At 59.2% G+C, this 11,552-nt stretch overlaps 1 protein-coding gene across 1 annotated transcript in view; it reads left to right on the top strand.

Annotated features, from left to right (window-relative positions):
* The first annotated feature begins 41 nt into the window (after positions 1-41).
* Positions 42-11,552, top strand: part of GLIS2 (GLIS family zinc finger 2) — a 21,753-nt gene continuing 10,242 nt past the window's right edge. The window contains exon 1 of the mRNA XM_006913872.3: positions 42-102. The gene's annotated coding sequence lies outside the window, so the exon portion shown is untranslated. The remainder of the gene's footprint in view (positions 103-11,552) is intronic.

The following is an 11,552-nucleotide window of genomic DNA, read 5'->3' as shown; positions in this document are numbered from 1 at the left end:
CGCCCGGGCCCCCGCCTGCCCCAGCCCCTCCCCCGCTCTCTACCCGCTGCCCCCCGACCGCCGGAGCCCGCAGCCGGGAGCCCGACCGCCCCCGCCGCCGAGGTAGGAAGCCCCCGGGCGTCGTGCCGTGGAGACGGAGACCGGGCTGGGGGACCCGCCTGTCGCGCGGGGGCTGCGGGGCTCGAGGGTCGCCTCCCCCTCCCGCGTCTCGCCCCGGGCCATTGTGAGCCCTCGCTGGGGCCCCTACGCTCGCTCCCTCGCTGGCTCGCGCGCTCCCTCCCTCGCCGGCTTCCCGGCCCCGTCCCTCCGTCTCTGTCTTTCTCCTCCCTCCTGCCCTCCCTCTGTCCCGAGGCCGGGCTGAGCCTCGGCCCGGCCCGGGGCGGGAGCAAACTTCGGCGTGGAAGTTAGGTGGCCGCGGTGGGGGCGCGCTGCGGGGTGAGAGGGGACCTCCGGAGCCTGGGCATGAAGTTGTCTAGGGCAGCCGGGCAGCCTCCCCTTCCCACGGCTGCGCTGGGGTTGTTTCTAGGACGGGGTCTGAAAGGTGTCTTTTCCCTTGTCCCGGAAAATCTCCCTTCTGCTGCCCCTGATTAGACCAGGTCTTTCCTTGGGCGGGGGAGGGCGGCTTCTTTGGGGATCAGGTCGGGGATGCTGCCGCGTTTGGACTGGGAGCTGGAGTCCTGTCCGTCACTTGTTCCTCCCCTGCTGTCTGGGTGCAAGCAGAGGGCCTGGCAGAGTGGGGAGGGCAGGGGTACCAAACCTGCCTGAGGAAAGGCCAGGAGGGGACAGGGGAGGGGATGAGGCAGGTGCATCTAGAGGGAGGGATATGCCCGCACCCCCCTGCTTCCTTGCTGGCCCCCTGGGATGGGGCTGGAATCCAGGCTGGCACCTGGAGGTCTTGGCACACTGCCCTGCCCAGCCGGGTACTCAGGCCACAGCAGGGCAACATGCCGCCCGTCTGCCATCCAGGAGGGCCCGCCTGGCCTGGCCACCCTGGGCAGCAATGGTTGCAGGGAGCTACCCAGCCCTGCCTTGGGGCCTGGGAAGCGGGAAGGGATCCTGGGAGGAGCCCTGGGCCCCCAGCCATCTCAGCCCAGGATCTTGGCTCTGAAGGGAACGCTTGACACTGAAGGGGCAGCAAGGCCAGCCCAGGACCTGGCCAAGGCCTGGGTTCTCGTGGTTCTTCGTCTGGACCAGGGACAGGGCCCGAGCTGTAGTCCTGGGAGGCAGCCATCCTGAGGGTCCTACATGCCTGGTCCTGGCATCCTGGAGCGAAGGTGGGGCTTAGCCGGCAGCTAGGGAAGACAGCCAGAGACGCTCTGCTCCCCAGTGCCTCCTTAAGAGCCTTCCTCAGCCCCTAGGCTTAGAGAAGGGGAAACTGGCCCCTTCAGTCTGCCCACCCATCCAGCCCTCCCTTAGCCCCACACCGGTGCCACAGTGCCACAGCTGTTCCAGCCCAGCCCACACATCCCTCCCCATGACCTCGGAGCCTTTCCCCTCTGCTCCTCCTTCTCCCCTCTGGGCCACTGCTGGGCCTCCCAGCTGGCTCTGGCCTGCACTGGGGGAGGGACTGCACCTGGGGGCCGCTCCCAGGATACCCCTTTCTGAGCTTCAGCCCAGCCCATTTCACAGCCCACCCCCAGCTCTTCTTAGTCCTGTCTGCAGCCTGCCAAGCAGGAGGCAGTCTCAGGGTTGGGGACCCCTTGAAAGCAGCCCTGTTTTCGTTAGCCCCTTCCCCTCCCCCTCCTTTCCGGAGCTGCCATTAGTGCTGACCCTCTGACCCCCCCATGCCTGCCCTCCCTTCCCTGTCTGTGACCTCTGACCTTTGGTGTTAAATCCCTCCAGCTGGGGCTGTTTGGCCCCTGAGTGACCCTGGGGTAGGCCCCCTGGGGGGGCTCTCCCCGCTCCTGGCTCTCTACACAGGGGCACCTGCCAGTCCCTCCCTCACTGATGGGGAGGGGGTGCCCCAGGAAGCCAGACAGTGAGTCACTCCTCTTCCAGGCACCACTGCTTTTGGGTCAGTGGCTTTGGGGGATTCACTGGAGCTGGGCCACAGCCTGGAGGGGGTGTGGGAAAAGCCCCCTCCTAGAAGTCTGACGTTCTGGAATTGAGTCTTGGCTGGGCCACCGACTCCCAGGGGTCCTTGGGTCAGGCTCCTCCCCTTTCTGGGTCTCAGTTTCCTCATCTGTCAAACCAAGGGGTCAGACAAGGTGAGCTTCCTGAGCACCACAGAGTCCATGAGAAGACTAGGAGGAGGGGTGACAGAGGGGGTAAGGCCAACAAAAGCCAACTCTCAATTATCCGTGGGTGGAGCCAGTATGAATAACTGGATGCCACAGACATCCAAAAACCTCATTTTAAACAATCGTGTGAACCACGTCCCCCCTAAAGCTTTGTTGTTTCTAGAAAGCTGAGCTTCAAATGGATAGCCACAGCCATGTCTTCTGCCTGGGCTCCCGCCTTGCTGGGAGTGCCCATGGAGGGTGAGAGGGTGAACCGGCCTACAGGAGACAAAGCTCTCCAGGGCTTCTCCTGGGACCTGTCAGGAGGCCTAGACCCCTCTCTCAGCCCCACCATTTGGCCCTCTCTCCCCTCCTTCCCTGGCCTGGCCTTGGCCCCCAGGCAGTGGGAGTGTCTTCTGCCACCTAATCCTCCCAGAGTCTGAGCTGCAGTGTAGAAGGAAGAATGTATTTTCCTGACATTTTCCCATGTGGGTTTCCATCTCCCAGACTGGCCTGGAATCCCAATTTCCTTCTTAGGTGAGGGGGCAGGCATGGGTGCTGGGCAGCGTTTGGGGCAGTCCCAGGATGAGGGAGGGTGGCAACAGCTGTGGCCAGAGGACCAGATGTGGGGAGTGGGGCCTGCAGTTGATCTATTTGGGAAGTATTTGGGGTGGGCCCCTGATACTGGGGGTGGGGCAGGGAGGACTGCTGCTCCCAGCGCTCCCCTCCAGTGTCCCAGGGGAGGCAGGCTGAAGAGGCCCCTCACCCATGTGGGAAATTCAGATTGCAGTGGAGATGCCTGAGCTAGGTGGAATTGTGGGGGAAGGGAGCTGCCTTTTCTGTGGAGAAACCTTTCTTTATTCAGGGTTATTATTGTCATTGTATATTTCTCGCAGATGACTGAGGCCATAGGGGTGACCCCTGGAAGGTAGTAGGTGGTCTTTCCTTCACCCAGACAGGTGTCCTTTTCAGAGGTGCTGGCTGGTGAGTGGATCTCTTGGGCCAGCCCAGAAAGATGTAGATACCAACCCTCCCGTTACCAGAGTTGCCTCCCCTCCCGGGGCCTGTGAAAGAGCCCTAGAAAGGAGCTGAGGCCCAGACAAGTGTCTAGGGGTTCACCTCTCTGAGAATGCCAGGACACCCAGCCTTGTCCCAGCCTGATGCCAGCCCTGAGTGTGGGGACTACAGATTTTTCGAGGCCCTTGGGACACATCTGTCCCAACAGTAGTTTCCAAAGTGGATGCCTCAGCCCCACCCACCCTGGAGGATTCTAATTCAGGTGTGGCTAGGCAGGGTGTCAGCCAGGACCTCTGGTGCTTCGCTGATCAGCCAGGGTTGGGGCAACTAACTGCCACCTGCTGGGGGGGTGTCATGCAGGGGCACAGCCTGGAGTGACCCAGGTTTCTCCTCTGTCTCACATATAGCCTTATAAACCTTTATTGTCTTTGCAACTAATAAAAATTCCATCTTAGGTCCCCAGGGAGGGGTTGGGGGTGAAGCGAGTCAGGGATGGAGCAGCATGGGGGGAACACCTCAAAACAACTTTCTGAAAAAATCAATATAATGCCTTCCAATGGCCTGGTGAATTTTGCAGTGTTGACATCTGTCACTTGAAATTGTCACATGAACCTTGTGGGAGAGATTCTTATTAGACGAGTGTGGAAACTGAGGCTCAGGTGGAAAAGGGCCAGTGGGCATTGGGGCTCAAGTTCCCTGGGGGTCTGTTATAGCTGGGGGTGGGGGTGTCTGATCTCCAATTGCCTACCTAGCCTGGGACTAGAAGGCGCCCCGCTCCTAAGGGGAACTGGAGCCTAGCCCCAGCTGTGCACACAGGGTCCCAAGCATCCATTCTTTTCCTGCTCTGATCCTTCTGGCCGCCACTCCAGTCCCTTCCATGGAGGAAAGTGAGGCCTGGCCCGGGTCTGCAGGGGTCCCTGGCCCTCCTTTCCCTTCCAGCTCTGGGACCCATCCAGGAAAGCTCTGGGAGCCTCCACACAGCCAGTCTCCAGGGAGCCCCAGAGGTCTGACTGTCCTGGCCAGGATGTTTCTCCAAGCTTCCTCAGGCTGGGCAGGGTAGAGGCCCTGGCTCTGGGCCTCTTGTGGGGGAGCTCTGGCCTTCCATGCCCAATCCCCCTCCCAGATGGGATGGAGGGTTCTAGTTACTGGTGGCCAGGCTGGGAGGGGCCTGCAGGGCACAGAGATGGGAAGTGATTCTGATGGAGGAGGACTTCCTATCTGTTCCAGATGCCCCTGGCAGAGGATGGAAAGGGGCTGAGAATCTTCCAGGCCATGACTGAGGGGTGGCTGGGGCCTCCTCAGGTCCTTTGTCTGCACTGCCCAGGAGGCCAGGTAGTACATGCCACAGGGAGGGCCCACCGTGTGGGCATGTGACATGTGTGTGCCCACATACTCCCACCTTGGCAGATGGCTGCCTGGGGAGGGGACTCAGACCCGTGGAAACTGAGGCTCAGGTGGAAAAGGGCCAGTGGGCATTGGGGCTCAAGTTCCCTGGGGGTCTGTTATAGCTGGGGGTGGGGGTGTCTGATCTCCAATTGCCTACCTAGCCTGGGACGAGAAGGCGCCCCGCTCCTAAGGGGAACTGGAGCCTAGCCCCAGCTGTGCACACAGGGTCCCAAGCATCCATTCTTTTCCTGCTCTGATCCTTCTGGCCGCCACTCCAGTCCCTTCCATGGAGGAAAGTGAGGCCTGGCCCGGGTCTGCAGGGGTCCCTGGCCCTCCTTTCCCTTCCAGCTCTGGGACCCATCCAGGAAAGCTCTGGGAGCCTCCACACAGCCAGTCTCCAGGGAGCCCCAGAGGTCTGACTGTCCTGGCCAGGATGTTTCTCCAAGCTCCCTCAGGCTGGGCAGGGTAGAGGCCCTGGCTCTGGGCCTCTTGTGGGGGAGCTCTGGCCTTCCATGCCCAATCCCCCTCCCAGATGGGATGGAGGGTTCTAGTTACTGGTGGCCAGGCTGGGAGGGGCCTGCAGGGCACAGAGATGGGAAGTGATTCTGATGGAGGAGGACTTCCTATCTGTTCCAGATGCCCCTGGCAGAGGATGGAAAGGGGCTGAGAATCTTCCAGGCCATGACTGAGGGGTGGCTGGGGCCTCCTCAGGTCCTTTGTCTGCACTGCCCAGGAGGCCAGGTAGTACATGCCACAGGGAGGGCCCACCGTGTGGGCATGTGACATGTGTGTGCCCACATACTCCCACCTTGGCAGATGGCTGCCTGGGGAGGGGACTCAGACCCTGCCTCTGGCCCCCTCCTCCAGTTCTGGCCAAGGGCGGGTGGAGAGCCTGCAGAGGCCCTAGGAGACTGCTGAGCTGCCTGAGTCAGCCCTGGGCGCCTCCAGGAAAACAATCTTGCCGGCTGACCAAGAGTCCCCACCATTTTGCTCACAGACCAGCTCTCTACTGGGACTCTGGGAGCAAGGAGCCTGTCTGTGAGTGCTGGTTGGGGAAAACCGAGGCCCAGAGATTTTGGGGCTTAGCCTGGAGTCACTTGGGGTCAGAGAAGGACAGAGGGGGACTGGAGCCTAGGGCTGTCTAGCCCTGGCCCCTAAAATGTCATTCAGCCTGAGAATCTCCCAGCTCCACTCCTGCCCCCCCATTCACTGCACAGGCGTGACATGGGAGACAGCTGTATCTGGAGAAAGCCTCCCTCCCTTACCCCCATGTCCACCTGGGTCTGGCTGGCAAGTTCCAGCCTCCCTAAGCCATTTCTCCCCTGCATCACTCCCTCTGGTGTCCAGAGGCCCCCAGGCCCCACCTCTACACTTCCAGGCTGACTGACCCCAGCTGTGATGTTCCCCTCCCCCAAGGCTGTGGGGCCCTCCATTGTTTTGCCTGTTCTAAAGTCCCCCACCTCCCCACCCCAGTACTGCTGGCTGTCTGCCTGCCAGCACTACCCTCCTCCAGGGCAAGTTCCCAGCATCACCTCAGGACACCTAGTGGTCATGCCGCATGGTCCTATAGACCCTGGGCCCCAAGGGCCTGAAGCAGCCCAGGCCTGGCAGAGCCCTACCCAGTGGGTGTTTCCTTTTGGGTTTGGAGGCTGCCCCTGGCTTTAGACTTACTTTGCTGCCTGGAGTGGACAAGCAGGGGAGGGAGGGGTGGCTGGGAGGAAGGGTATGGGGTGGAGTCCAGAGTTCGTGCCGGAGCCCCTGCTGGTCCTGGTCTTGCCTGGCTGTTCTGGGTTGGGCTCTGTGCCAGTGCTGGGTGGGAGTGGCAGGAGATGAAGCTGGGGGAACTGGGTGCTTCTGGTCATCTCAACTGACCAGGGTGATGCTGTCCACTCTACGGTCATCATTGCCCCAGAAGGGGAGGAGGAGCCATCTGTGTCATGGCCCAGGCCCTGCCATTTACCTTGACCTTGGGCATGCCACTTCCTTCCTTGGGCTGCAAGCTCCTCCATACCTGCCCACCTTACCTGGCTGGTAGTACCACAGGTAGATTCATGCACTCAGCAAACATTCACTGAGTGCCAAGTGTCAGAGAAAAGCAAAGGGCTGGTGTCACGGTGCTGCTGTGGGCATGGTTAGGATACTCCAGCTCTAGTCCTATTTGAGGCTAGCCCCTTCCTTTCATAAATGGAGAAACTAAGGCTCAGAACCAGGCCCATATCACCTTGGGGCAGGCCTAGTTATTGGCACTGAGTCCCACCACTTTGCATTGCTGCCCAATTTACTCTGGTGGAAAGAGCGGGCTGTGTGGGGGCTGTGGGAGAGGGGCAGCAGTCCTCTCCGTGAGGCCTTCTCTTCAACACCCCCAGAAGGCTCAGAGCTTCCTGGGGTCCCAGAGATATCCCTGCCTGCCCTAGGCCTCCCTTCTTGGAAAGAAGCTCTAAATGCCAGATGTAGGGGGTGAGTACCCGGGGCTGAAGGTTAGGGGCAGTGCATATGACACTGCGCAGGGCTGGGCACTCAGGGCATGCTCAAGCGCTGGTAGCATTGTGGCACTAGTGATGTATTAGTGAGGACTTGGACCCAAGGTGAGTGTAGCAGGTTGCACAGGGACACTGCAAGGCGAGGGATGCTGCTCTCAGTAGTGTGAGGACAGCCAGGTCCTCTGCTCAGCTATCAGACCCCTGGAAGAACAGCTCATGTATAGCTACAAGAGGTTGAGGCTGGAGAAGGTGAATCAGGAAAGACTTGCTGAAGGAGGGGGTAGTGGGGAGTGGCAGCTGGAGGAGATTAGAGCAGCGTGGAAGATTGTAAAGCAGGAGCTGGCACCCAAGAGGTGATCCACAGGCTCAGGGGAGGCAGGGAATCTTGAGAAAAGAGATGCAAGGGAGAGAGCTTGGGGATAGAAGCCTCTGGGCTGGAAAGGAAGATGGCACTTTCTGTGAAGAGCACTCCAAAGCTTCCCAATGCCCCCCAGGTCCTGGCCCAGCTTACTCCTTGGGCCTTCTCCTCTGCTGAATGATAGGCAGGTTCACTGTGGATCAGTGGGGGCCACGCTTCCAGGCCTCTGCAGCCTTGGTCCCAGAAATATCCCTGCCTGCCCTAGGCCTTTTGACCTGGAGGTGAATCCCAACTCTGCTACTTAGAGCTCTGTGACCTTGGCAGGTGACTGAACTGCTCTGAGCCTCCGTGTCCCCTTCTGGAAGATGGGGAGGCTAGTACCTAATTGGCAGGGTGGTAAGAATGAATAGAAATAGTGAGAGGGAGACATGCTGGCCAGCGCAGCCTGTAGAACTTAGGACCCAGTGTTCCCTCCGCACCAACGCTTTACCCCGTCTTCATGGCCAACTCGATCTGACCCCCACACTCAGCAGGCACAGCCCACCCCTAACATTGTTTCTCTGTTGCCTATGTTTCCCCCACTGAAGTCTAGGTGCTCTTCATTCTCACTCATCTGTGGGCCCCCCAGAACTGAGCGGAGGGCCTGGTGTAGGAATGCATAACCAAGTGATGGGGTAAATGAGGCAGAGAAGGAAGGGCCAAAGTCCAGAGCCTGCCTTACCCGCCTCCCCTCCTGCTGGGACTTGGCAGGTCCTTTTCAGTGGACCTGGTATCTGTCCTGGGGTGGTGGGAGGGGTGGCCCCCAGGCCTCATCCTGGCTCCTTACCATAAACTGAGACTCCTTAGTCCTGGATCCCGACACTGACACTGGTTATTTGCTATATCCTATGTGTGCACAGGTGTGACATATATGCATGTACCTGTATGTCTGGGGGTGCCGTGGGTGCCCATCCATGTCCTGTGGGACACTGACCAATGCCTTTGCTGGCCCCAGAGAACTCTGGCAGAGTGCCCAGTCTTGCCACCCACTGCGAGTGGCGGTGCTGCCTGGCGGGGCCTGGGCTGCCTATGTCTAGGCCTTGCTGGGTGTGTGTCCCTGTCTGGCTCCCCAGTGCCGGCCCCTCCCAGGGATTTGGGCAGCCTGGGCCCAGCTCTTTCCTCCCAGCCCTCTCGGCCGGGTGGGCAGGCAAGCGGGCGTGGGGGCTGCTTGGCGGGCTTGCCTCTGGCTGAGGCCCAGGTGCAGGCAGTGCGCATAGCCCCACACACCACCTCCCCCCCAAGCTGGGCAGACAGGAAAATACCAGACATAGTTGTGCAAAGGTGGCTGCAGCCCGGCAGGCAGCAGGGGGTGGGAGCCGCGCTAAGGTGCCCAGAGCCACCAGGCTGAGGGGAGGCCTCTATGCCAGCCTTGCCCCTGCAGCTGGATAGGCACACACATTTGTGGGAATGTGCATGTATGGACCAGGGCCTATGTGTGAGCTACTGCTCCCAGCCTGGTATCACCCTACTGGCATTGGGGAAAGAAGTACATCTGGGCAGCCGGGGCTGCTGAGGGGCGTAGGGGGAGCCAGCTGCATGCCTTCCAGCTTTAGTTCTGCCTAAACTATTTGGGTGACCTTGGCAGGCCAAGTTACTGCGTGGGGCACCCCCAGCCCGGGGTTGGGAACAAGAATCCTCAGGGCTACCAGTTTCTGGCACCTCCTATGTGCCAGGCACCAAGCCAAGCACACCCTACAGGATGCTCCGAATTCCCACCCTGCCCGGTGAGCTGGCATTTTATTGTGGCGCCTATGTTACGGATGAGAAAACTAATGCCGAAGGGATGACAGGGACCCATCTAAGGCCCCACAGCCAGAGGCGGGGGCACAGAGGACTGGAACCAGGCAGCTTGGTTCTGGGTAGTGCTCTAAACACACTCAAGTGTGGGCTTCTGACTCACACCCCAGCGCAGGTGCTGCCCAGCTGGGGCCTTTCTCGAGGCCCTCATAGTACAGAGCAGCTGACCTGGCTGGGTCACTTGGGGGAGCTTACAATCCCACCAGGGTGGGGTCTTCCCTCTCAGAGGATCTGGGGAGTCCATGCCCCATCCCCATGCTGGCTGAGCACCCATCTGGGGATGAGGGAAGGGCCTGGCAGCAGGCAAGTGGTTCCCAGGGAAGGCAAACCCCATACTCTTCCAGGAAGTGCTGCCTGCCCTGACCTCTCTCCTGGGATCCTCTGGGCACAGGCCTCACTGAATAAGCCCCTCCCCTGTGTCCTGGGAGGAGGCCTACTCCTTCCAGGGCTGCTTAGAGCCTCTCAAGGGCCTCCCAGCATTCTTTGGTGCAGTCAGGCTCTGGAAGGTGACTATGGTCAGTTGTGACCAAACCACAGGACAGAAGAGGCCTGAGGTTCTCTGAGGGGCACATACTCGTTTAGTTATACACTAAACCAAAGCCCACATGCTCTCAGATAAGGGTGAGACTAGTGTCTGTGGATACTCAGCTGTTCTCACAGCTCTAGATTAGCCAAAACCTGGGGAACTCCACCATGGTGACAGTTCATTTAACAAGTTTAAGTACCTACTATGCACTCAGCACTATTCTAGGTGCTGAATATTGTATATTAATGGGAAACAGTAATCATTGGATGTACATCATTGCATTGATTTGTTCCACAAACCCTGTAGGGGAGGCTATTGTATTATCCCATTTTAGAGATGAAAACCTGGAGCTGACTTGGCCTAAGTCACATGGGCAGGAAGTGGCAGAACTACGTTGGAGACTCAGGTGGTTTACCTCATACTTGGAGCTCTACTCTGCTGTCTGGTCAGGAAGGGGTTCCCTAGAGGATGAGGCCTACCCCTACCCCTAGCCCCTGCCTCTGGGCTGCAGAGGAGGGTGGAGCTCTTGGCCAGAGCAGAGCTACAGTGGTTCCCAGGAATGCGGGGCTGTGGGGCCCTTTGCTTTGGCAGCATATCTGCCTACAGCCCTCCAAGCCTCCCTGTGGCTGCCCTCCCCAGTGGGCCTCTCCAGCACCCACTCACTGCCTGCTGCCGCTTCTAGGCTTTGCACTTAGCTCCCACAAACCCCTGGGCAGGGGGCTGGGGTAGGTACCAAGCCAGAGCCCCTTTGCCTGTCCCTTCTCACATCTATGGGCACAGAAGGAGCTAATGGTCAACACAGCTTCTGGACTCACCTGGGTTTGAAACTGAGCTCTGCCACAGATAAGCTGTGTAACCCTGGACAGATCGCTTAATTTCCCTGAGCCTCAATTTTTGCACCTGTAAAATGGAAATGAAACAGCACCTGCCTTAACAGGTGCTGGCATGTTGCCCCACCATCAACAACTGACTGTACTATTGTGTAATAGTCATCCATGGCTTCCAGTCCAGGGCTTGCCATCCACTTGTGCAAGCTGGCATGGGGTTTCCCCCTCTGGGCCTCACTTTCCCCATCTGTAAGACTAATGTTTTGACAGTGATTATCCTAGTCCCCAGACACAGGGGCACCCACAGAGTACAGGAGGGGCCAGGGTCTTGTTTCCCCTTTCCATTCAATATCAAGAAATCCACATGGGCTTTTCAGAGTTGTATCTTGGGTCTTTGTACCTAAGTCTTAGACTGGATGGGTCACAGCTGACCTAAGGTCTACTCTGGGAATAAGGGGTGTCCCTCATGTTGACCTTGACAATTAGTACACTGGTGGTCAAGCACCTGGCTTCATGCTGCTGTGGGGTGGGTAGGGAGAGCCCCCATTTTACAGAGGGCCTTGTCCTATCTCCACTTCTGACAAGGAGACCCTAAGTACTTCTCAGGAAGGGTGTACTGAGCCCCGTCGCTCCGTCCGCACAGGTACCCCAACAGGCTCCGGGCCAACCCGCTGCTGGTTCCCAAGCAGGGAAGGAGGAGCTTTATCTAGAGCAGATTCCAGGCCTCTCCTATTAGCCTGATGACTTTAAGCCTCAATTTCCCTATCTGTATGACAGGGGAAATGACTGCATCTACTCAGAGTAGGGGTTTTAGAGGGTTCAGTGAATTCATGGACTGACGGTGCCTGGCACACGGTAGGTGTTTAACGGATGTCGACTCCCGCCTCCCCGCCCCCCGCCCCC

Source organism: Pteropus alecto, unplaced genomic scaffold, assembly GCF_000325575.1.
Source record: "Pteropus alecto unplaced genomic scaffold, ASM32557v1 scaffold44, whole genome shotgun sequence".
In the NCBI taxonomy this organism is placed as follows: domain Eukaryota; kingdom Metazoa; phylum Chordata; class Mammalia; order Chiroptera; family Pteropodidae; genus Pteropus; species Pteropus alecto.
This window is presented reverse-complemented; position numbering and strand designations above follow the sequence as displayed.